At 36.1% G+C, this 23,307-nt stretch overlaps 1 long non-coding RNA gene across 1 annotated transcript in view; it reads right to left on the bottom strand.

Moving 5' to 3' along the window:
- LOC120752983 (uncharacterized) overlaps nt 1-22,422 on the bottom strand; it is a 39,884-nt gene extending 17,462 nt beyond the window's left edge. The window contains exon 1 of the long non-coding RNA XR_005700909.1: nt 22,394-22,422. This is a non-coding gene — a long non-coding RNA (uncharacterized LOC120752983). The remainder of the gene's footprint in view (nt 1-22,393) is intronic.
- Between the last annotated feature and the right edge of the window lie 885 nt (nt 22,423-23,307).

Genomic DNA, 23,307 nt, shown 5'->3' with positions numbered 1-23,307 from the left:
GCAATTGAAATAGTGGAATCAAAATGCAGCTTTCACTAGCAGAGCTCTTTCTTTGTTCCCTACTAGTGGTTTATGCTGTAAAGCTGCTCTCTTCCACAAACCCAGAAGGGACTCATTTGTGTCTCTGCAGTAACAAAAAGCAGGACACATATAACAAGGCAATAATCAGCAACAACAAATTTGTTGGTTTTCTTGGTGTACTGTAGGGACCAGCCACCAGTAAGCTCACATAACACAGACACAATACAGGTGAACCAATTTGCGAAAGCTACCATTATTTGCTTAGCACACATTATGGAATATTTTTTTTCTTTTTATCCTACGGTGATAGGCTATAAAGTAGAGCATTACATATATAATTATGCTATTTCACCAGTAGTGTATTCAGTATATAATAAATATGGGGGAAAGAAAAAAAAAAAAAAAAAAAGAAAGAAAGAAAGGCTGTTCTTATAAAAGCATTGATTTTAGACTACACATTGGGACTTGAGGCCATACCTGAGATCCTGATTTAGATTAAATAGGTGTCAAGATCTTTCAGCTTCACCTGATCTCATAAGACCTGCTCCACTTAGATTAATTTGGAAGAATGTACACTCCTTCAAGGAAAGTTGAATACTTTTTCAAGCAAGAAAGAAAATGGGAATATGTTTTATCTGTAAAAATAAAAACAGAATGCCATCTTGCTCACCCTCAGAATCCCAGAGAGTTTAAAATTTATCTAATTCAGAACTCCTTTATTTTATATAAAAACAATATGTTAAATAATAAAATAAATTAATGAATGAATAAACAAAACCAAACATCTGTCTGCCTGAAAAGTATCCAAAAAGGAAAGATCACACAAAGTAGTTGCTCATGCACCTACATCTTGATAAGAGTAAGGAGCAGCAAGTAATGAAGGGAGGAATAGTCAGGAACACAGATCTCCAGTGAAAGCATTTTAATGATTCATCTTTGAATGTTTATCAAAGCAGGAAGTTACTGACCATTCAGCATCTTCAGTTTTGCTTAATTTTCAGAGAAAAGGGGGGAAAAAAGGTAAAAAGGTACCTCTTGATGGAAGAATCTAGTTACTGACACTGAAGGGAAAAACATCCATATGCAGACTCAAATTTATGTAAAAAAAAAAAAAACACCTTAACCTAGTTTTATGTAGACAGCAGCATTACATGTCAGCTTAAGTTAAGAAACATGTCTCTTGTCCTTCTGTGGGACAAAAGCAAAGCATTTCAACATTATTGCAGCATGTTCCAGGTTCTGTATTTGAAATATAAGAGTTCAAACTTTGCCATTTTGGTTTTAACTAGTATTTCTTTCCTCCCAGTCACTTTCTTTTTTCTGGTCAAAAGTACAAAACAAACTTTGAAATCCCAGAAATTCTCAAATGTTATCAGAATTAACCCAATCCTTGAAGCAGCATATTTTGAAGACAATGTATGTAATTGAAATCTTTTTAACAGGTATCCCAATATCTTAATTTTTTATTAGCGCTGCAATCTTTATTTTTTTTCTTCTTTCAGATCAGTTCACCAACCCTTAAAGAAGCCCATAATAAACTAGTAACACTTGCTAGAGTATTTTTTTACCACTTACTAAGATAACAGCACCGACAAGTTTTAAACTCATAAGCACACATGACATTGACAAGGTTGAGCACAGACACAGAATAAAGTCACATTTAGAAAACACCCATGAGTGTGAGCTAATGAACAGTTTTAGGTGATATTAAATTCTTTTTCAATGTATTTCCATAAGGAAACTTTGGCTTCAGCCTGTAACTGAGCCCTGTGTAGGGAGACTTGCAGGACTGTCTCTCCTATGATCACCAGAGATGACAGTGCATACAGAGTTTCCCTGGGAAGTTCACAAAACCATTGCCACCCTAACTCTGAAAATCTTCCACACAGCAAACAAGCAGTATAGCCCACACCTTGAGACAGAAATGCAGCTTACTGAGAACAATGCAAAATAACCCAATACTAATCAAAACAAGAAGGTTTTACACAAAATTAATAACTTGGGAATTTGATCATAATAGCGCATCTATGTGAGTGTGATGCCCTTCCAAGCAAAATGGGGCACATCTTCAAAATACAATACATCTGTAATGGAACCCAGTTTACAACCTGAACTTTTCTGAAACTGGTACCATTTTCTACATCATCTTTGTTAAGAAAATTCTATGCCAAATCCTATTTTTTCGACAGTAGTATCAGAAACAATAATCATTGCAATTATGCAGCCATTTAATAAACTTGCCTCTGAAAACTGCTCCTCATGTGAGACTGTCAGAGTCTATCAATGTTCATATATGTGAAGCAGTGTGATAATCCTGGCCTGAGAGCAGAGAACAAAGACATATTGCATATTAAGCTTTTATTCCCAGTACATACTTTTAAATGTATAGCTGAGTGATTTAACACTATGATAATGTCATTCTTATTAATGCAGCGATCGCAGTTGCAGTCTCAATTTATGAGACTCATTCATTCACATCCATCAAGCTGCTAAGTCTTTGAATGCCACAGTGTTTTCTAAAAGAAATGTATTCAGAGTAATTTTAAATTTTAATGCCAAAGTATATAGCATTAGAAAGCTCTCCCAAATAGATCACTTTTTTCTCAGTTTTTAAAATTGTTTACTCATTCTACATTTTCCATTGGTTGGCACAATCCACAAAACATTTCTACTGACACATTCAGCTCTCAAGCAATTGAGACCCACCATGTTTCTAATGCCATGCTTTTTCTGATGAGATATTAGAGCTAGTCCTACCCATGCAAAACATAGAGTTAAAAAATAGTGTTTATTTAAATAAAAAACTCATTTGTATTTTTATCCAGAATAGGACACTAATGATATTCAAAAGGACATGTGTTTTGATCACAATAAAAGAGTGTTTTAAAATTTTTTCCATTGATCATTGTGGAACCCATCCAACTCAAAATTGTGCTTCTTTCTCTTAACCCACAGTATCAAAGCTGGCAATGTATATACCAATTTGTAAAGCATTTAGGACATGCTTTTCTTCGTGTATGCACAAAAGGCACTTTCTTAGGCTGAAAATAAGAACATTCATAAAAGAGAAAGCATTCCTCAGATGAGATGTGAGAAAGTTAGTGGCTACACTGCTAAAATGCAGTCAACACAAGCACATACTAAAAGTAATTGATTTAAACATGTTGTTAAATCAGAGCCTGAATTACAATTGCAGAGCCAATTTCCATCTCCTCAGCATTACAATTAATACTGTCAGGCAGCAAGGACTTACTAAAGGGTCTCTGATCCCTTTATTAGCAGCATTTAGTGTGGTCCATTGCTCATGCTCGAGTGCTAAAAGCAGTCATTTATCTGAACAGAATATCACACGTGCTGCCACTGCACTGAGCCCAAATGCAGAATTATAAAACCATAGCATTGTTTCTTTTGGAAGGGGCCTTAAAGATCATCCATCTGTATGCCCCTACCATGGGCAGGGAAGTCCCTCACCAGACTAGGTTCAGTACCTGGAAAGCAGTTTGTGCTAGAAGGCAGCCACATCAGCACACTAAAGATGCAAGAGTACAAAGAAGCCATTTGAAGCCATCGGTTTCTGAAAAAACGAAGATCTGCTGAGGGTCCGCAATGATACCACTGATAACAGCCACATGAAAGCATGGATGAGAGACCTGCTGATTCACAGCACATATCACATCCTACTTTTGTCTGCCTTTCCAGGACTGTTTTGCAACCATGTATATTTTATCGCAATACAGAGTTTAGGATTTTAAGCAAGCTTTTCTCTGCAGAGGCAGTGAAACAGGCACTTCAGTGAATGTCAAGAAATAATGCCTCGCTGCCACCTAGAGGCAACCCAGACATTCCCTTTCTTACCATCAAAAAAAACCTTTCCTGGTTCTCCTGCTCAAAATGCAGATATGCTCTGGAAAGTTACAAGGATAAAGTAGATTCATCTCAAGTTTGTTAAGCAGGCAATGAAGTAAATCAATGCTCTATGGAAAATGGGTATTAGTTAACACTCAGTCAAATATCCAGAACCTTTTATTACCAACAACGTTGGAACTAAGCCCAAAGACTGTGACATCCTGCACTACGGCGATCTCCTTCAGAAGAACAAAATCTGAGGTAAATGTAAGCACGCATATTTTATAACATACAGGTGAAACCCTAAATAAAGAGTATCAAAGATGCAAAATCACATCTACAAGGTATAGTTGGACAGTCTGAAACCAGCAATACAGATCCCATCTTTTAATCTTTAATAAAAAGAAAAGTATTACTTCAAAGAAGTCTCCAGAATTTTATTTTCACTATTGCTACATTAAAACATTTTCTGGCTTCTTGAGTGTTGAAATGTTGCTTGAGAAAATTATTTAAACACACAGCTATGAAGAAATTCTAGACACGTTTAAGTTAAAGCCTCTGTCTTCATTTTTTTTCTATAACTTTTATTAACATTATCTCCATGCTCGGTGTCAGCACGGACTAATGGATTTGGGGAAGTTTCGGTTTTTAATATTCAGCCTTCCTCTTCTGATGTAGTTAAGTAAACAATTTGTAAAGAAACTTGAGAGAGTTTGGAGGGTATGATGGTGCAAAAGTCCTAAAAAACTATCAGTTTAGTTGTTGCACTAATAAATTCAAGTACTTCCTAAACTTCAAGTGTGAGCTTCCAACTTGCTAGGGAGTCATCACTCACCCTACCTTTTGAAAGGATTGAGTTCACCTACATCTAGCCAAGTTCTACAGCCGTGAAATAAGCTGTCATTTGCATGTGTCCAGCAGAAATTTTCAAAGAGTTTAGCAGCTCAGTTCTCCAAAGAGTCTGCCTAGAATGAGAGTCAAAGCTCCTAGAAAACAAAAAGAAAGAACTGCATTCATAGGCCACTGTCATTATGCATGTTCCAGACAATTCATACAGGATTTTCCCTAAAACTATCAAATAGATTATTCAGAATTAAACCAATTATTAAACCAATGAAGAGTAGAATTACTAGGAAGCATATTCTGAAGGGCCTCAGGTACTCCTTTTTTTTCCTCCCATTTTTTTGTATTCCTTTTTTTTTTTAACTCCCAGGTTTGGGTTTCTTCCTTGCTAAAAAAGAAGTTGTCTTCAATGGTTTAATCCCTGTTTGAAACAGACAAGAACCTGCAGCAAATTTCAGAGACCACGTTGATTTATCCAGGACACAATGATTATACTGGGACAAGGACAAGGAAGCTCAGTGCAGTCATACAGGAACTGCATCCATTCTGCATGTGACATTAAGCCTATTTATTAGCCACTCAGTTTGTCCCTTTTTAGAGACCACATAAAATTGAAGATATGGATGTCATCTCAATTCAAATTCTGTCCTAGAGAGAAGAAGAAATACAAAACAGACTGAAAGTGGAGGAAAACATCTTCCATAAGAAGAGGGCTAAGTGCAAGCTAGGAATGATGGTTGTGACCGAAATGCAGCCTCTTCATGACAGTATGTTTTGAATACCATCTAACTTTGTTACTGGCTAGGAATACCCCATCTGCATGACAGTCCCACAGAAAAACAAAAACACCCTTCTCATGAAATCTATGTTTTTCACAGCACTGAAAACACACAAGAAAATTTCCTTTTTGCACAGAGAGCTTGAAATGACAGCTAACTCTCCTACTGTCAGGAGATCTGTAGTTGCATTTGCTCTCTATCTTCAGGCAGGCTGCTGAGGACTTCAGGTCTCTGCTTTCCTTATCAGGTATTTTTAAGCATATGTACCTAAGCAATCAGCAAGACTGAGACCAGCACTTTGTTCACTTCCTTAGCCTCCCCAAAAGTGAACTGTGACTGCATTTACTGCCTGGTTATTCAGCTACTGATGTGAAAGCCTTTTGACTTTCTGTCTGCAGAAGATGTTTCAGCTGACCATAACTTTCTGGATGAACAGTCTAGAAAACAAAGGTGTGCTCTTTGGCACCTCTTAAAATATGAGACACAGAATACAGCTCAGATAGCTACAAAAGGAAAACAAAAAAGAAAAGCAACAATAAAAGCACCGTTGCATTAAAATAACAAACAGCCAGAAAAAGATTGGATAACGTAGTAGTCAGAAAGATCCTCTAAACTGTGAAAAAGGAAATTATTTTTCATTGTGTTTTTCATACTGTGTTAAGGACAACAGAATATTCCTTCTTTGAAATGATCAGCATTACGTGAAAGAAATATGATTCCATTATCAGTTTATTCCCCTCTTGGGAAGAACTCATAAGCCTCTCTAAAACTGACTGTTTGGGTCAGAAGTGTGAGGTCATTCTATTCTCTGTCATGGACAGTATCTGTTCATAAAGAGGAATTTTGATGGCAGGATTATTTGTTTATCAATATATCTTAATACTTGGCATTATCATTGACTTTTCCTTCTGGGGCTTACCTTCTAATAGAAGGCACAATAGATTTAACAGACTTAATTGCTCACCCCCATATTATACATTATTTTAAGGACTGAACTCAACTGAAACTGCCTTAGCTGTAGTTTCATATACTCAAGACAATCACTGGAAATGTTATTCTGTTTTGTCAGAGCTTTTCTCAAATTCCTGCAGTAGTACCCTGAGATGGCAGTGGTTCAGTGATTCTAGGGCTGAGAAGCAGCAAAAAATCCTCTTGTAAAGTATTTATACTTATCCCCTGACTTCGGAGGAATGGAGCTGCTGTCAGCTATTAGAAGCATTTAGCTCTTCTTGGGTTACTGGAAGAAAGCTCTTTATCACTCTTCATTCTAAAAAAAAAAAAAAAAAAAAAAAAAGAAAAAAAACCACATAGATTATGGTGATACTAATATCCAAAAGCTCACAATCTCTAGCCGGCAGATACTGTTGCTTCCTCCAGCTGCACCACTACAGCTGCTGTGTACTTGAATCCGTTGAACCAGCCGCAGCATTTGTTGGGCCTTCCAAGTAAGAGAAGCTGGAGCATTAATCTAGCAGAAAATTAGCCTTAAAAAAAAAAAATAAAATAAAATAAAAAAAAACCCACCACCACACCTGGGGGTAAGGAGTGTTTTATCTTAGCTTATGAAACTCAGCTGGCTCCCGTATATGTCTGACAGGCACCAAAGCTGGCATGAGGGAAGGGCAGAACTGTGGAGCCAAGAAGTGGTGAAAGGGCAGAAGCAAAGGAATGGAGTAAAAGCCATCTTTTAAATACAACAAAGGTTAAGGTTTCCTAGACCTAGACCCTAAATCTATAGGGCTCACATGACCATTTTTCTACAACAGATTTTTCTAATGCAGCAGGCATGTCAGTATTGTGCCCACTTACCTCATCTTTGCATATCTGACAACCAAATAAAGCTGCTTGGCATGAAAACTTTTGGTTATATTTCTTGCATTCACTCCAAATACATCCCAGTATTTCAGAAGGAATACTTTCTCTGCAATTCACTGCACTTCAGAGAAGCAGGAAGATGATGTGTATTCAGTTTATTATCAATATGGATCATGAAATTGGTTCCATTTCCATAGCTACAGAAAAATCAGTCAAGCTAACCTACATGCCATGAAGCTATTACATCAAAAGAAAATTTCCAAATAAGCCTGCATAGAAAAGAATAGTATTTAGTAATGGTAATTACAAATGTTAATGAAATTATTTGCTCTCAGACACCACATGAACGTGTGAAAGTTAATAGTGACATTAAGATACAACTGCTAATCATTGCAAGGTCCTTTTCATTGTACTCAATCAGCCATTTGCTATCAACTGTTTCCCTAGTTATTTCAGGTCCACTATTATTTTCAAAATAACTCTCAAGACATTTTTCTTATTCAAACAAATTCCCCATAGATTCCTATTACATTGAATGGTAATTTTGGACTAAAAGTCAAAGACAAGATATGAAGCTTCAAGAGTGATTTGCAAAGAGAAATGAAGTCCTGTTCATTGCTCAGGGTAGCTGTGACAGCAATATGTAGGCAATAAAGACTGATTTATAAAATGTAACTGATCATTAGACACTAATATGCTATCAAATTTAATGGTCATTTGTTTTTTCTTTGGGGTTTTTTCTTTGTGACAAGGTACAGCTCTCAGAGCCTCAACGGATCTTGATTTTTTTGGCAGAAAAAAGCTAACAATCTGCAGTTCACTGAATATTTTCCAAGCATATTCCCAGTTGCCATAGATGTAGTAGACATTCTGGAGAAACTCCAGCTGAAGCTAAAACCAAGAAGTTCTTGGCATTGCAAAATTATTTTGATACTGTAAAACACTCCAAGATCCAATAGTGAATTACAAAAATTCTGCTTCAAAGGTTTAACAAACCCTTCTTTGGAGTTGATCAGAAGCCTCCAAAATACACAAGTGTTGCAATATGGGCATACAATAACTTCAGAGCTATGAATGTCTGAGATCTGCCACCATCTGCATCATGCTACCAGTGGAGAAGTATCATATTAGGTCAGAAAGTTGGGCTACCTTCTAGCAGTCAAGTACAAGAAAGTTTTGGATATTTCTGTACTTTGTAAAATTCTTGCTGAGCAATTCTTACAGAACAGTCTGTTCATTGATCCTGACAGAATGGGTGCTAAGGACAAGCTGCCAAGAGGCTGCCATTTGTGTGAATGTAATGCTCAAATTTGATTCATATACTGATCTCGCTTTTTAACTGAAATAATCAAATTCCAAGCAGTGTTTAGCTGCAGCTGGTCAGCTGTGTCGCAGGATATTTGCATACACTCCCAACTGGATGTATTTACGGGCATATCCAACAAGTGTTGTACGGCTCAAAGAAAAATGCAGTGGTTTCCCACAGTGCATGAAACCTTGAGGTTTGCATTCTGTGAACATTTAGGGTTGACAGACTATCTGGACATCAAAGAGAGGTGAAAAGAAGGAGAAAGCTTGTTTGAAACAAACAATTCATTTAACAATTCAAAACCCTTCACACTATTTATCCCAGTCTTAATTATAATTGTCTCTGAAGGACACATTTTGCCCAAAAATGTACTGAAGAGATTTAATCTCTTTTAATACTCATGGGCATAGAGATCTTATCATGGAATATCTAGGGAGAGATAACAGTCCCTAAAGGAAAAAAAAAACAGAAAATATACAAATGTTATAAAAATCCTTATTCTCCCCTCCCAAAAATAAATTCAAGAAAGCTTAAAGGTCCTTTTCAATCTAAATGATTCTATGATCCTAAGACACACAAGCCCTCATTAACGTATTTCAAAGTCATATAAGGGCCTATAAAGTCCCACATATTATATGCAGTACTCCTTCTGACATTGTATGAAGATAGTTGCTAGCATTTGGAGTGATAATTCTATTTCTGACTACTTCTGACACTTGAACTGATTCTTATCTGAATCCTGGTCCTTAAAACATATTTTCTTTAGATGATGTGCTTTTACAAAGATGGTGCTCTCATCCAGATACAGTTATTCCACATGCATATCAGAACACAATCTCGGATATAAAAAATAAAACTAAAAAGAAAACACCTACAGCACCTTATTAGCATGAGGTCGTGCCATGGTTTAACATAGCAGGCCGTGAAATAACACACAGCCTCTCACTATTTAATTCCCCTACACCATCCCAGAGGGATGGGAGGCAGAATCAGGGGAGAAAATGCCAAATTTGCAAGTAAAGAAACAGTTTAATAGGACAGAAAAAGAAGAGGAAATAATAGTAACAATACCAATCCTAATAATAGGAGGAGAATATACAGAGCAAGTGATTCACCACCTGCTGAATGATGCCCAGCCATACCCAAACAGTGGCCTCAGACCAGCTTTCATCCTACTTTATATACTGAGAGAGCCATTCTATGGTATGGAATATCCCTTTGGCTAGCATGCCAAAAGGATATTCCATACCATATAGGATGTGTCCGCAGTCCCGGCTGCATATTCTCCTCCTGGTGGGGTGGGATGAGAAGTTGAAAAGTTCTTTACTCTGTGTAAACATGGCTTAGCAGCAACTAAAAGATAAGCGTGTTATCAACATCGCTCTCACCTTAATTCCAAAACACAGCAGTATACTGCTCCTGGGAAGAAAATTAACTAATCCTGGCCAACACTGCAACAGGTCTCTAGTTCCTCTTCATTCAACCAATGGGTATCAATGAACTCCACATTTTCTGCAAGCCATACAGACAGACCTGTTCCATCTGTCATAATGTCAAGACGTAATACTTTCACCTCAAAATCCAGAAGTACTGTCTCAACACTTATTTCTGTACTGAACCAGCTCAGCCTTCAGCCTTTGGCTTCCTTTTTTTGTTTTTGAATTGCAGAGCAATTCAACTGTTAAATCACAATAGAAGAGATGAGATCCCCTAGAAAAGGCAATCAATTCTAGTCTAAATCTCTCATATGATTAATATCTTGTAGCTAGTAGCTATCATTAAAAACTAATACAGTAATAGGCAATAGTTAATAATATTTTCAATGAGGAAAATAATATTGCACTTCTGAAAATTCATCCAGCTATTTCAAATTTTGTTTTGGAATCAGCTATTCACTTTAGTCTTAAAGAATATTTTTTAAGCTGGTCCTGCTTCCAGACATTCATATTCTAATAAAAAGTCATAATATTATTTTACATACAAAATATACTTTTCACAGCTGTTATACTAGATCTTATAAAAATGGCACCCCAAGACTGTTAGTCAGGACAGTTAGACATGACATCTCATTCATAAAAGCAGAATAGGACATTGTATTTTTAAGCAGGACTCAAATGTATTGTTTGCTAATTTATAAATTTTTACACATCATTTTCCCACCTGTAAATGAGGAATATTATTTTCAATTTTACAAAAAAACTAAATGCATCTCTCTTTCAATCTTTGTCTCTTTAGACTAGAAAAAACTCACAAAGCCAAAGTACTAACCTTTGTGCATTAATACTTCTGCTGATCTGACACCTAAGGCTAATGTTCAAGTTATATATAATACCAAGATTAAAATCTGTAAGGAAAAAAAGACGGAATAAGTCACTTGGGCTCATGGCCATTAATCTTTCATTTCTTGAGCAAATCTTTTTCAAAATACAGTTAAGTCACTTACGGTTTCAGATAGAAAATGAACAAATATAGAAAGTTATCAGTTAAGATTTGAAACATCAAGCTCCTACAAGAGAAAGCAAGCACTGATCCTAAGTAGTTAATCTGAGGTTTTAAAATAGTAGTGCATTTCATATCAGCATTAAAGTAACACTAGTGTAGTCAGTTGCCCAATAGGGTACTTATAAATACTGACAATAATTTTAATATTTTGATGAATATTGACTTTTAGAAATCTATTTCCTGAGAATCCTGCGGATTATTTACTGTCTAGGAATCAATCTACTTGCATCAGACAGTAGAAAACTTCCTTTTCCACCCAGTTTCATTTATTGATTTATTTGGAGGTGAAATTATTTCTTTGTCCTTGTGAAAGTCACAAGGTGCCGTTGGAATACCATGAGAAATTCTGAGAAAAAGGTGCACACAGAGTAGAAAAACCGTATGGAGGAAAATATCCAGTGAAACAGGCAGTTCTCTCTACTCAGCTTTTCATACTTGAATGCTGGCAGTAATTGCTTACCAGTGTACTGTGGGTTATTGCACTCCTGCCTCATGGCTTTGCAGCAATATATTCCTGATAATCCTAATAAAGTACAACAGGTGAAACTTTCCATCATCTTGTGGGGAAAGGAAATTATATTTATTCTAAATCAATCCCTTTAATAACAGGATTTATAAATGTCTTTACTAATTAGTTCTAGCTGCTTGAAGGATAGTTTGGGGCTTTTTTCTCTTAATTACGATGATTTCCTAACCTCATCTAGCTCTGCTATTCTTTGCTAAAATTTAAAATCACAGCTGTCACAGAGAAAACTGATGCTTTGCAGCCATTCATATTTTGTATAGTTTCTTCTCCTCAAGAAGGACCTACATTAATGTATGAATCATTTCATATCAGTTTACTATTAAGTGTTCTGGTAACAAAGAAAAGCTCAAACTTCTGATGGAGGGTTTGGTCAGGAGCTACTTCAGAAATGTATTGCCAAACACAAAAATATCTAAATTAAAACTACTTGCATTTTAAATAGAATATTTTATGCTTCTGAGGGAAAAAAATGAAAACACTCGAGTTTTAGATAATGACAATCATAATATGTTGGTTCTAATCTGTAGTTTGGAAGATTGGATAAACTGCTGAAAACTTACAAAAACCAAATATTTCTTGATTCGGTTTCAAAAGAAAAAAAAGCTCATTCTCCATTGAATTACTTTATTAGCAAAGCAGGTTAATTTAAAACATGTTTTAATAAAACACGTTCAACATGCTCTTGAAAGCCTAACATCAAGCATAAAATGTAACTGAATATTGCAGGAATGGAAACAGGCAGAAAAATTACTTGTGATTTGGATAAAACAGCTAAACCTTTCAATTATCCAAGGACAGAAATAAGACTGGAGGGGATTGGGCAGCCCAGCACTGTTATAGAAATGTACAAGAACAGCATAAAGCTGTTGAGGGAGAAATTAGGTAAAGTCTATTGATGCTAAACTTGCATTTCTAATTAACCTCTACTCATCCTAAAGACACAGGTGTTGGAATTCCCTGGGCCAGTGGACCACAGGTTGAAAACTAATCCTGCAGTGAAAAAAATCCATCTCTTTAGGATAAAGAAAAGCCCCAGAAGAGAAAGCTGGAGTACAGTCGCAGAAATACTAAGCTTGGGATGGAATATAAAGAGAAATCTCTATAAGATTAAGAAATAAAGAGTAGCGATTGTGAGAGCTTGGGAAATTAATCACCCAAACTTGGATGCAATATAAATGCCAACACTGGAACTGAAGGTTTAGGTAGTCTTGAACTGCTGTAAGGGAGATTTATTTAATAAATACCCAGTGAACCAATGAAAATTAATGCTGCTTTGGACACGGGTTTAGCAAGAATCAAGGTCTTACAGAACAGCTCTTCATAGAAAATAATCTATAGTGGCTATAGTGATCATAAACTGAATCAGCTTCTATATAACTGCAAGACACACAACAGGCCTGCCTATGACTCATGTTTTGGACTTTAGAAAGGAACTAATGAAAGCACACACAGTGAATTAGGAATGCAAAGATTTTAAAACATAGAAAGTAAGGGATTACTTTAAATCAAAGAGCAAGCACTATTTAGGGTTTAACTTGGAAGGAAGAAAAAACAAAAGAAGCTATCAGAAAAAGCTTACGAGGCTTACTTTAGTGAATTAGCTGCTTTTGTAGACATGCAAATCTACCAAGAACACTGTTTCTTAGAAGTTACAGGATATAGAAAAGAGGAAAATAGCTAACTTTTTTGTGTGGGAGACTTCATTTACCATTAAAACAATCAGCACTAATTCTTTACAGCCAATAAAGGAGCACAGGGAACAAAAAATGTTACAGCGTGAAAATATAGAATTTACTATTAAACAGGGTTTTATTAGAGACTACCATTACACTGATCTGATTACAGTTCTGATCCACATACTAAATGCATGTTTTGCCTCCATTTTCTATAAAGTTAATGATGAGGACATTGGCAGAGAAAGGAGCAAAAATGAAGATAGTGCATAAGAAATTATGACACCTGAGGGAAAAATAAATGTTAACACTCTTAATACCTCATAAAGCAAAAATAAGGCAGGCTGCATGGTCCACGGTGGACTATAGAAGTATGAAACTGTCACATGAAATTGACACTCCAATTGATAGAATTTTTGGGGGTAGTATCTTCTGACTGGAGAACAGTAAAGGTAGGACTAAATTCAAAAGAACATGAACAAAGACAACTTATAGAACAACTAGACTTAACAAACTGATTTACAAAAAATACCCAGAACACCATTTGAAGGAAGAGTTAAAATCAGAGCGATAAATAAAAGGCAGTATAAATTATAATGTCGTATTATCAAGGGTAGATCATCTCAAACCAATCCAATGTCTCTTTTCAAAAGTTATCTGCTTTATTAGACAGGAGAACATTATTTACCAGATATTTAAATAAGGCATTTGATTCATTATCCCTGCAGAGAAAGTTTGCTAAAGGTGGAGAAGCCAGGTGCTAATATTCAATTCTCAAAGCAGCTAGAGGGATGAACAACAAATTATACTGATTAGGTAGACAAGGAATGAGGATCATTTACTAAGTGTCTTATCAGTCCTATGTAATAAGTTACTAAAAGATCTTCAGGAAAAGTACAGATAAAATTAGCAAACAACATAAAGTTGTACAGGATTATCATTATTATAAAGATCAGGATATCTTATAAAAGCATTAAATGACTTACTATTTAACTGATAGAAAGAAATATAAATTAATAGTAGGAAAAGCAGATTCATGCCACTAGAAGATGACTATGAGTAGTGATTACTGAATTTATTAATGGGCTAATGAGTTCACAAATGCATAGAGAAAGACATTTGTTGTGAAAGGAAGAAAAATGCCTAATCAGAAATATTGTGCATGGTTCTGGATAACTAGTTTCAGAGAAATTTAACTTTAATTGAAATATTTGCTAAAATAATTAGGGAGAGCTAAGCAGGGCAATATCAACACAAGATTAAATGATCATTAAGTCAGCTATAAATGTATCTTTACAACAAATTGAGGAAAAGGCTTCCAAATAGAGTAATCTCAGCAGCAAGAAAATTTTATTATTTCAAGACAAAGACCTATGAGTTTACATATATAATATTGTATGAGTTGATAGAAGAGTTCTTTGTGATAATAACTCTTGTTCCTCTTACAAGCTTTTCTAGACCGCTACATATGTCTAAGTTACATACGCACATGGGACTTAGCCAAATCAAGTATCCAAGAGGGCTGGTAATCATCACCAGACAAAGTAAAGGAATTATTTCCTTATGATGGGTCTGCAGCATTCAATGTTTGGCTTTTGGGTGGTTTGTTTTCCCATGTTCATCACCACAGCATGCAGCATAAACTAAACACGGATGGGGGGATTCATTTCTCTAATGGAATGTTAGTGCAGTGGACAGGACATAAATGAGCATTCACACTGAGACCTGTTACATTTGTGCCTTTGCCCTTGTACTACAAACCTTAATGTTATATGGTAATGGGAAACATTTCAATACAAGTGGAACACAATAGCATGTTAGCAGGGATTTCCAAACCTCACTGAACTGGCTGTCTGCATGGTTGCACATAGCTGTTTCAGATTGGACATATCACTAAATGTTGCCTTCCTGTGTAATGGTGGAGTGTGAGAGAGAACGCCATTTAACTCATTAACATCAGACAGATGATCAAAAGGAATGATCATCTGAATGATGATCACACTGAATTTCAAACCTGAATATAACTGAAGTAATCTATATATATACATACACATGTACATATACACATATGTACATGTATATATTCCACATCAAATTAAGGCAAAAGAGGGGAATTGGCAAAGGAAAAAAATTGTCAGGAAATTGAAAAGAAAGTGAGCAACATTTAATTCATTGAAAATTCTCCATCAATAAATGGGGAAACACTGCATCAATTACCATTATTGCCTTTATGAATGGCAACAGAGAAAAAAAAACAACCACCATATACTGAGTTATACTCTCTTTTTTTGCCCATTTTAAGTCACCATTTGTGAAGTTTTCAGTTTCTTGTTATTTCTGATGCCCTTCCCATACATTTCTCACTGTATGTTAAAAATATAGTACATGAGGAAATAATTCTCATTTCATTTGTTTGTCTGACCTCTAAACAAACATGGGCTTCACTGCACTTGACAAATTTGCAAGGGAGACAGAGCAGAATCCTTGGTGAAACAAACTGAATACTTGCAGCAAGTATGTCTAAGTGGTGACAGGATCACATTGAGAGCAAATGACTATTGAGACACAGGAGTTTTCTTAAATTTAGGATCCAAGGCAACAAAATCTCCCATTCTATCACCAGACAAGTAGCTTATTGGGCTGGAGCATTAGATAACCATGGGGCAAGGTGAACCCTCCATAATCCCCATTAAATCCCTAAGTGACCTCTAGAGCTGTCACAAAAGCTGTATGGGCACGATCATGCACAAATGAGGACCCCATGATGTCCCACTATCTGCTACAGTAGATTTCACAATGTTAAAAACACCGATTAGAGGATCCATGACAATGCTTAAACCTTAGGTAGCTGCAAAATGGGATGAGATAGAAAGAGATAATGAATATAAAAAACTCAACTCCCTAAATGGGTGAAATTAATGTGAAACACTGCTAAATCCAGCTGTGAAATGGGCTGGGACAATGCACCAGCTAAAAAACAAAGCCCCCAAGGGAGGAGATTACAAAGACCAGTGAAAGAGGGAAGAAAAACTAGACCAAAGGTAAAAAGGTAAGAAGTCTTGAACAGAATTTCAAGAACAAAGAAATTAATTATGGTTGGATTCCCAGAGCACTCCTAGGCATTCCTATAGCCTCGGTTCAAGGTCAGCCTACTGGCATTACATTGAGTCTAAATGAAGCATTCCAGAAAATAGATAATAGTGAGAGGAAGAAGCACATTCCAACTCCCTAAAAAGGGAGGCAACCCCTTCTTCCCACTTAGGGAGAAACTGCAGGCCATTAAGCAATAAAATGAGTAACTGGGCCTGATTGTCCTGGATGTGGAGGCTGATCAGTGGATAGGTGGTGATGGCCCAGACATTTTAATTCCAGTTAGGCCTCAGGGACAATTGATGACATTTTTGAGAAAACAGGAGCACAAATTTCAATGGTAACACAAGATGCCAAGAAGCAGGGCATGAGGTCCATATGGCAAACAGGTGAGGCGAGCAGTGTGAACTACACAAGTGTGGTCAAAATGCCAACGGCAGTTTATGACTCCCTAATGAGGGGCACATGGCAACGGCTCACTTTGCAATTAAAGGCCACCCTGAAAATATTTTAGGTTTTGATGTTTTAAATGGATAAACCTGGCACATGGTGACAGGCAGTGCATAAAAGGCAATCTGCTTTATGGCTACTACGCACAGCACTTGCACCACCTGACGCAAAAATTACTGACACATTGCAGTATCCAATCTCAGTTGTGGCATGAAATAGAATTTCTGAAATCACAGCTAGTGTGGAGAAAAGACAGTCATCTTCAGAACCACTTCCAATTTCTCACCTGTCTGGCCAGTTTGGTCACCAAGGTGACTGAGCAATTGATTATACAGCTCCACTAACAGCTGCTGTACCAAATATTGCAAATTTAACATCTATCTTACAAGCAGCTGCACACTCCTGGATGGGCAGGGTTCAGTACAAAAGTTATGTTCTTTATAAATCTCTTGAAGGGGCAAGATAAAGAGAAATTTGCTTGGGAAGGAATCCAATATGCCTTAACAGATTCTCATAAGGGTATAAACATTTACCCACCATCATACACGCTGTACTTGCTGAACTTCTACAGACAGTCTCATTCCCCCAAGACATGAAACTGTGCCAATATATTAGTGATGTCTGAATTGGTAGAACTTCCCCTGAGAAGCTGGGGAAAGCAAAACGAGAAGCATGGCAAGTACTCAATGTAGCAGAAATTGATATTCCACCCAGAAAATGTAACAGACCAAATATAGTAATATTTTTAAGTATTTGGAGGATAGCAGGCAGTGCAGTAATTCTTTCAGATACCTTATGAAAAATCAAAGAGATGTAAATGCCCCGATCAAGAAAGAAGTTACAATAATTAATGGGTATTTTAGGATATTGGAGGGTGTTTTATCAATTCCCATTCATTATACTCACTCTTTGGTTCCTCCAGCACATTCACATTCTGTTTGTAATAGTTTATGTGATCTTGAAAGATTTTCAGGTCTAAACACAAGTGGAGCTTCTTTTAATATGACATGAAGGTTACTTGGTAATCACACACACCTGTCTTCCAAAGCGCTAAGTGATCAGGAAGTGATACACAAAAGGCCAACATTTTATGGTTTTGACTGACCTGATGAAATACTTTTAAAAAAGGTGTACTCCTTCTGATGTCAAGAGGGCATCAGCTCAAATTAACTCTGTGCTTAAGGTCTGATTCATCAGACCTGCCAGTACTTCAGTTGCAAACCAAATTGCAGAATGTAGTTCTGCTCTACTGTTAGTCTACTTGCATTAGAAAAATTGGTGTGGAAATCTTGAAGTGATTAAATGTCAGTGTAATGAATTTCATATACTGAAAGGCAAAAAATGCCAAAGTGTCTAAGTTTTGATAAGTGCTCCATAACAGAAATGAAGAAGGCTGAAGACAACATTTATGCTGCAACCAATTAATGAAAAAGAAAATTCTACCAGAACAACTTGGGTAGGCAAACACTTTTGATTCTATGATATGTACAATAGGAAATACAAAGCAAACCAGAATTGACATATTTCTTGAGGTAATGGGTATTTGAATCCCATGGGCAGCTGAAAAGGCAGAGTGTACAACATCTCTGCATGTGTCTTGCTCATGTATTTTCCCCATCTGCAGCATGAATTTCTTCATCCAGACTTTGAGTTGACCTGCTGTTCCATATTAATGAATAGTGACTTGCAGGGGTATATTGAGTGCCTAGAATAAATCATACAAATTTTTGCTGCTTCTTCTCTTCATTATGAGACAGGGTTTTAGGTACAGTCAATGACAGAAAAAAAATGTGAGTCACCAGTGTGTTTTCAACAGTGTCTGCTGTCTGAGCCATTATCCAAATACAGTTACTACCTCAGTAGTTTTGCCATTCTAGGTGATGGAGAGCTATCAACAAAAAAACAAATGTGTCTTATTAGAAGCTTTTCTTTCCTTTGTTGTCACAGACATGTCATGAATCAGAAAAATGATAGAATGCTGTTCTTGACCTGCTATATAATTTTTTCTATTATCTTCTAATTTCTCAATTATAAAAGCATTGTATATATAAGAGAATTCAGCTCATTCAAAACCAGGGATAAATGTTACCTCTAACTTTATCAGTGTGAGGCCTTAAAAACCACAAACCAATCATTTAATAGAAGTTTTACACTAATATAATTTAACTGAGCACAGAGTGCAGTTACTTCTCCCTATATTTTGTGTGAGAGGGTTAAAGAGAATCAGCCTTTGCTCATAACAAAATACAAATAAATCCAAACTAGAAAAAAACCCAGCACTTCAATAAATAAAATCACTATTGCCCATGACCCCTTCTCTTCTTAAAGATAAATGAAGAAGCTCTAAAAGGACTTGCATCTTTCCTTTCATGTTGTTTTTTTGGGTTGTGTTTTTTTTTTTTTTAATCTGTTATATTTAAGTTCTTGTACAAATTCAGTAGAAGGGTGGGTCTTTACAAGCCTTCTGCCCTATTTTTACTGACAAAGCTGTAGGGACAACAAATTAGAATAGACTGGGTTTAATGAAAGTCCCAAATTCTCTGTTTATCTGCTGTATGACTGAAGCAGCTCAATATTCATGAAACTAAAAAAGGGAATGACTAATAACACTATCAGCTGCTCACAGTGTATAAGGGATATAACACAATAATGGCACCTTTTAACTATTCTGTCTTCCCCTTCTTTATTCAATCAGGACTATGATGATCTGACAGTTGGTTACTATCTTCCCAGAAAGTAGGCACCTCTGTGACTGAAGGCATGCAAAGGAACAGACACTGAGCAGCATGCAGAAACGTTAGAGTGCAAGCTCTATACTCCTGTTGTTTGCATGCTTTAAGCAGTGTTTCTCATGATTACAAGACAGATTGAATTTGTTATATTGCAAAGCATGCCTAACATCACTACCATTTTTATTGATGTAAATTCTCTGTTGATCTCTCTGTCGCTGCACTTTTTTTTTCTCTTTCTTTTTCTTTTTTTTTTTTTTAATGCAGATGAAATTCTCCCTTCAAAAATTTCTTTTTTGGAGAAACTTGGACATTTGGCTACAAAAGTCATACATAGTGACCATGCCCACAACGGCAGAAAACACACACATCTGAACCTGATCTTCAGAGTATCACTATCAACATTCCAATAAATTAAGTATTCCCAAAGACATCCTTGGTCTGCTTTTTCACAAAATCCATCTGGTTAATATCTTACAAACTAGTTGAGATTTTCAATTGTTGTAAATATTTCACTGTAGTAATATGTATTACAAATTATTAGCATCATAATGATAGTTATAGCATTTAAGATTAGAGAACCTATTTTTTAATTTTGAAAAATAAGCAATATTCAACCTTAAAACACCGTTACATCCAAAAAGAGAAGACTGAATTCAAAGTTCCTATTTGCGTCTTTATGCCTTTGGATTTTCCATATTTCATCTGTGAGTATACAGCCACCAGGTACCTCCTCTTCTACAGGTCTTATATTAAGAAAACACCTCAACAATTTAGATTAGAAATGCCTTTCCTTGCAATTCCATTCCCATTTTTTAAACAAACAAGGAAGTAAAAGACCCATTACAATTCACTGGATTGACTTAATCTATGTTGAAAGACTAGGAAGAACAGGACTGAGAAACCACTAATAACTGAGATGTATGCTATTTACTTCAAAGATTTCAGTATTAAGCTGAAATATTAAGCTCAAGCTTAATATTTTCTGTGAGTGTTCTGGAAAATATCTAAAAAAAAAGAAAAAGTGATCCCTAAATTTTGGATATCAAGTTAAAATCAAATAGAGTATGGGAATAGGGATTTGTCCAAAACTTCACAGCAGGTCAGTTAAAGCAGCTTTGTTAAAGAGAAATACTAAGTAAAATATGTATACAGAGTTGCATTATACTTTGATTCATCTTTGATGAGATAAATTGAAACTAGACAGAAAAATTATTGCAGTTACTGATAATAATTTACAAATTTAACAGAATCACAGAATCTGCTTTGAGTCCAATTCTCAACCCTCCACAGGACCGCCCTGAGAGTCACACTATGAGCATGAGAGCACTGTTCAAATACCTCTTGAACTCCGGCTTGGTGCTGGGACTACTTCCCTGGGGAAATTTATTATTAGTTGATTATTAATGCTAAGATTAAATAATTTATTTATAATAAATACAGTTCACAGCTTATAATGAGTTGTTGAAACAGAAACATAGTGTTCTTTTTTTTCTGTTCAAGGAAGCTCTACTTCCTTGATTTTGTCAACTCCTGTGTTAGGGCACTGCTGAGTAGAAAAGGTCAATAACTTTGTAGTCAGCAGTGACTGAAGTGCAAAGCTGAAGTGAAGAAGGGAAGTTTTTCAGACATCATTTGCTAATCATCGTTAAGTGCCAAAAAGAGAGCAAATATTTTTCATAGCCAGACTGACATCTTTAAGAGAAAAATGAAAGTTTTCATACACACAGGCATTAGAGAAGGAGATTATTTAGGATTTTTAATGCTTGAGTAAGAGTGCTTTGCTATGCAGGAAAGCGTAAAATGGCAGAGATCTCATTCAGAAATAGGCGCTGTGCAAGAGTAAATCATTGCAGCATGGGAAAAAATCATGGAAGAAACCAACGTGAAGCAAACCATCATCAAATATGAGATAAAACTAGAATACACTGGCAAAAGCATCTGTTTTATTATCAGCGTGTCCTTGACCAGGAGCATAAGCATGTTCAGCATAACTCCAGATTTAAGATTTTAACAGTTTAAATACTGTCTGGATAAGAATTGAATCTGACATAGATATAACATATATTACAAACACAAATTTAGGCTACAAAACTCCAACTACCAAAATTTGTCTTACCAGCTTCAACATTCCTGTCTCTTTTTATAACAATCACCCTCCATTAACCTCCAAAGAAACCCTGGAAATTTATCTTTCCTAGGAGCTAAGATGAGTAATCTTTGTTGACCATGCAGCACACTCTGTTTAAGTTTCTTGAATTAAAAGGGCAAAGGATGCTGCATTGTTGACATGCACTAGTAAACCTACCTACCTCTCTAGCCCAAGGTATCAAGCATTTCTTCTCTGCTGTTGTGTTTAAGAGAATGAGTTTTTCCCCAATTTGTGGTGGTTTTCTTTGCACTGAGTTACCTCTGTGCCTTTCTTATAATTTGTTGGTCTTCCTTCTGAATCAGACTTCAGCTGCCAATGTTAAAAGTTACAACCTGCTGCTGTATTTCTCATATATCTGCAATTAGATGATACCGACAGCCCTCAAAATTCTCAAGTAAATTTTCCTTCTTGCCATCCTTGCTTCTAAGGCTACAGCCACAACCTGAGCCAAGTTATCAAAGTTCAACTATTTAAAAGATATACACAAGCACAGCTCATTTTAGTTGAAACAGGTACACAAGTACTCATACTAACTGTTCAAGCAGAAGCACAGAATAATATCTTAAAGACAGGCCCATTCATCAAAGCATTGCCTATAACCAAAAGAGGAAAAAACTCTCGCAAGCACTGTTAGAATAGTAAAGTAAAAAAAGCAGACCTTTACTTGGAAGCTTCCAGGCATCCTTGTAGTAACTGGGAACACCTAGCACCTGATTTCCACAATTTTATAAGGTTAACCAATTAGGATATGTAACAGGTACATCCAATAGGAGATTCAGTTGTCCCAGTAACCCACCCCTGGGTCAGCCCCCTTGGAGTTAATCCAAGGGCTTATTTGCCCCACTTTTTGTTATGACTTCTCAGATTCTGGCTGGAAAACAAAATGTTCTCCCTGACAATAAGACTATGCAATATTTCAGGAATGTGTTTAGAAAGTCAGGTTATTGTTCTAAAATCTAAGAGGAAGGGTAGGAAATGTACTAGAGTTAATTAATAAGATATGTTACTATATAATAGTAGTTTACAGTGCTTGGAATATAAGAAAATTTTATAAAATTAAAAGTCTTTTGGGCCTGAAAAGTAATTCCTTTTCTTGGCACAGCTGATATGGTTACTCAGTTGTCCCAGAAAACAAATTAACTCCTCCAGTAGATCACAATACAAAACTGAGCAGATAATGAGAGATAAACTTTTCTAATAAAAATGTAATTATTTTTATTTCCTCTGAAGTAATATGACTTTCTGCATTCTGACCAGCCACATCTGAAGGTCAACAATTCAGCACTTCAGCAGCAGCCCTGAGAAAGGAATCCAGTTATTTAATCTCTGTTCCACTATTTTTACCCATGGTCAGCAATGTCTGTTTACAGAGAGGGGTTATAAATGCTCAGTGAAAGGTAGAAACCAGCCTTCCTGTTAGTTTTACAGAATACTGTATTCAAACAGTGTCAGATCAGCTGGAAAACCAAACAAATACAAAACATTCTTGAATAAATTACCATCTGTTTACATACTATCAAAACAGACCTGGTTGCTTACATACACAAAGAGAGGAGGGAGAAGATCAGGTGA

Source organism: Hirundo rustica, chromosome 5 (assembly GCF_015227805.2).
Source record: "Hirundo rustica isolate bHirRus1 chromosome 5, bHirRus1.pri.v3, whole genome shotgun sequence".
In the NCBI taxonomy this organism is placed as follows: domain Eukaryota; kingdom Metazoa; phylum Chordata; class Aves; order Passeriformes; family Hirundinidae; genus Hirundo; species Hirundo rustica.
The sequence above is the reverse complement of the archived record's forward strand: the minus strand, read 5'-3'. Positions and strand labels throughout refer to the sequence as shown.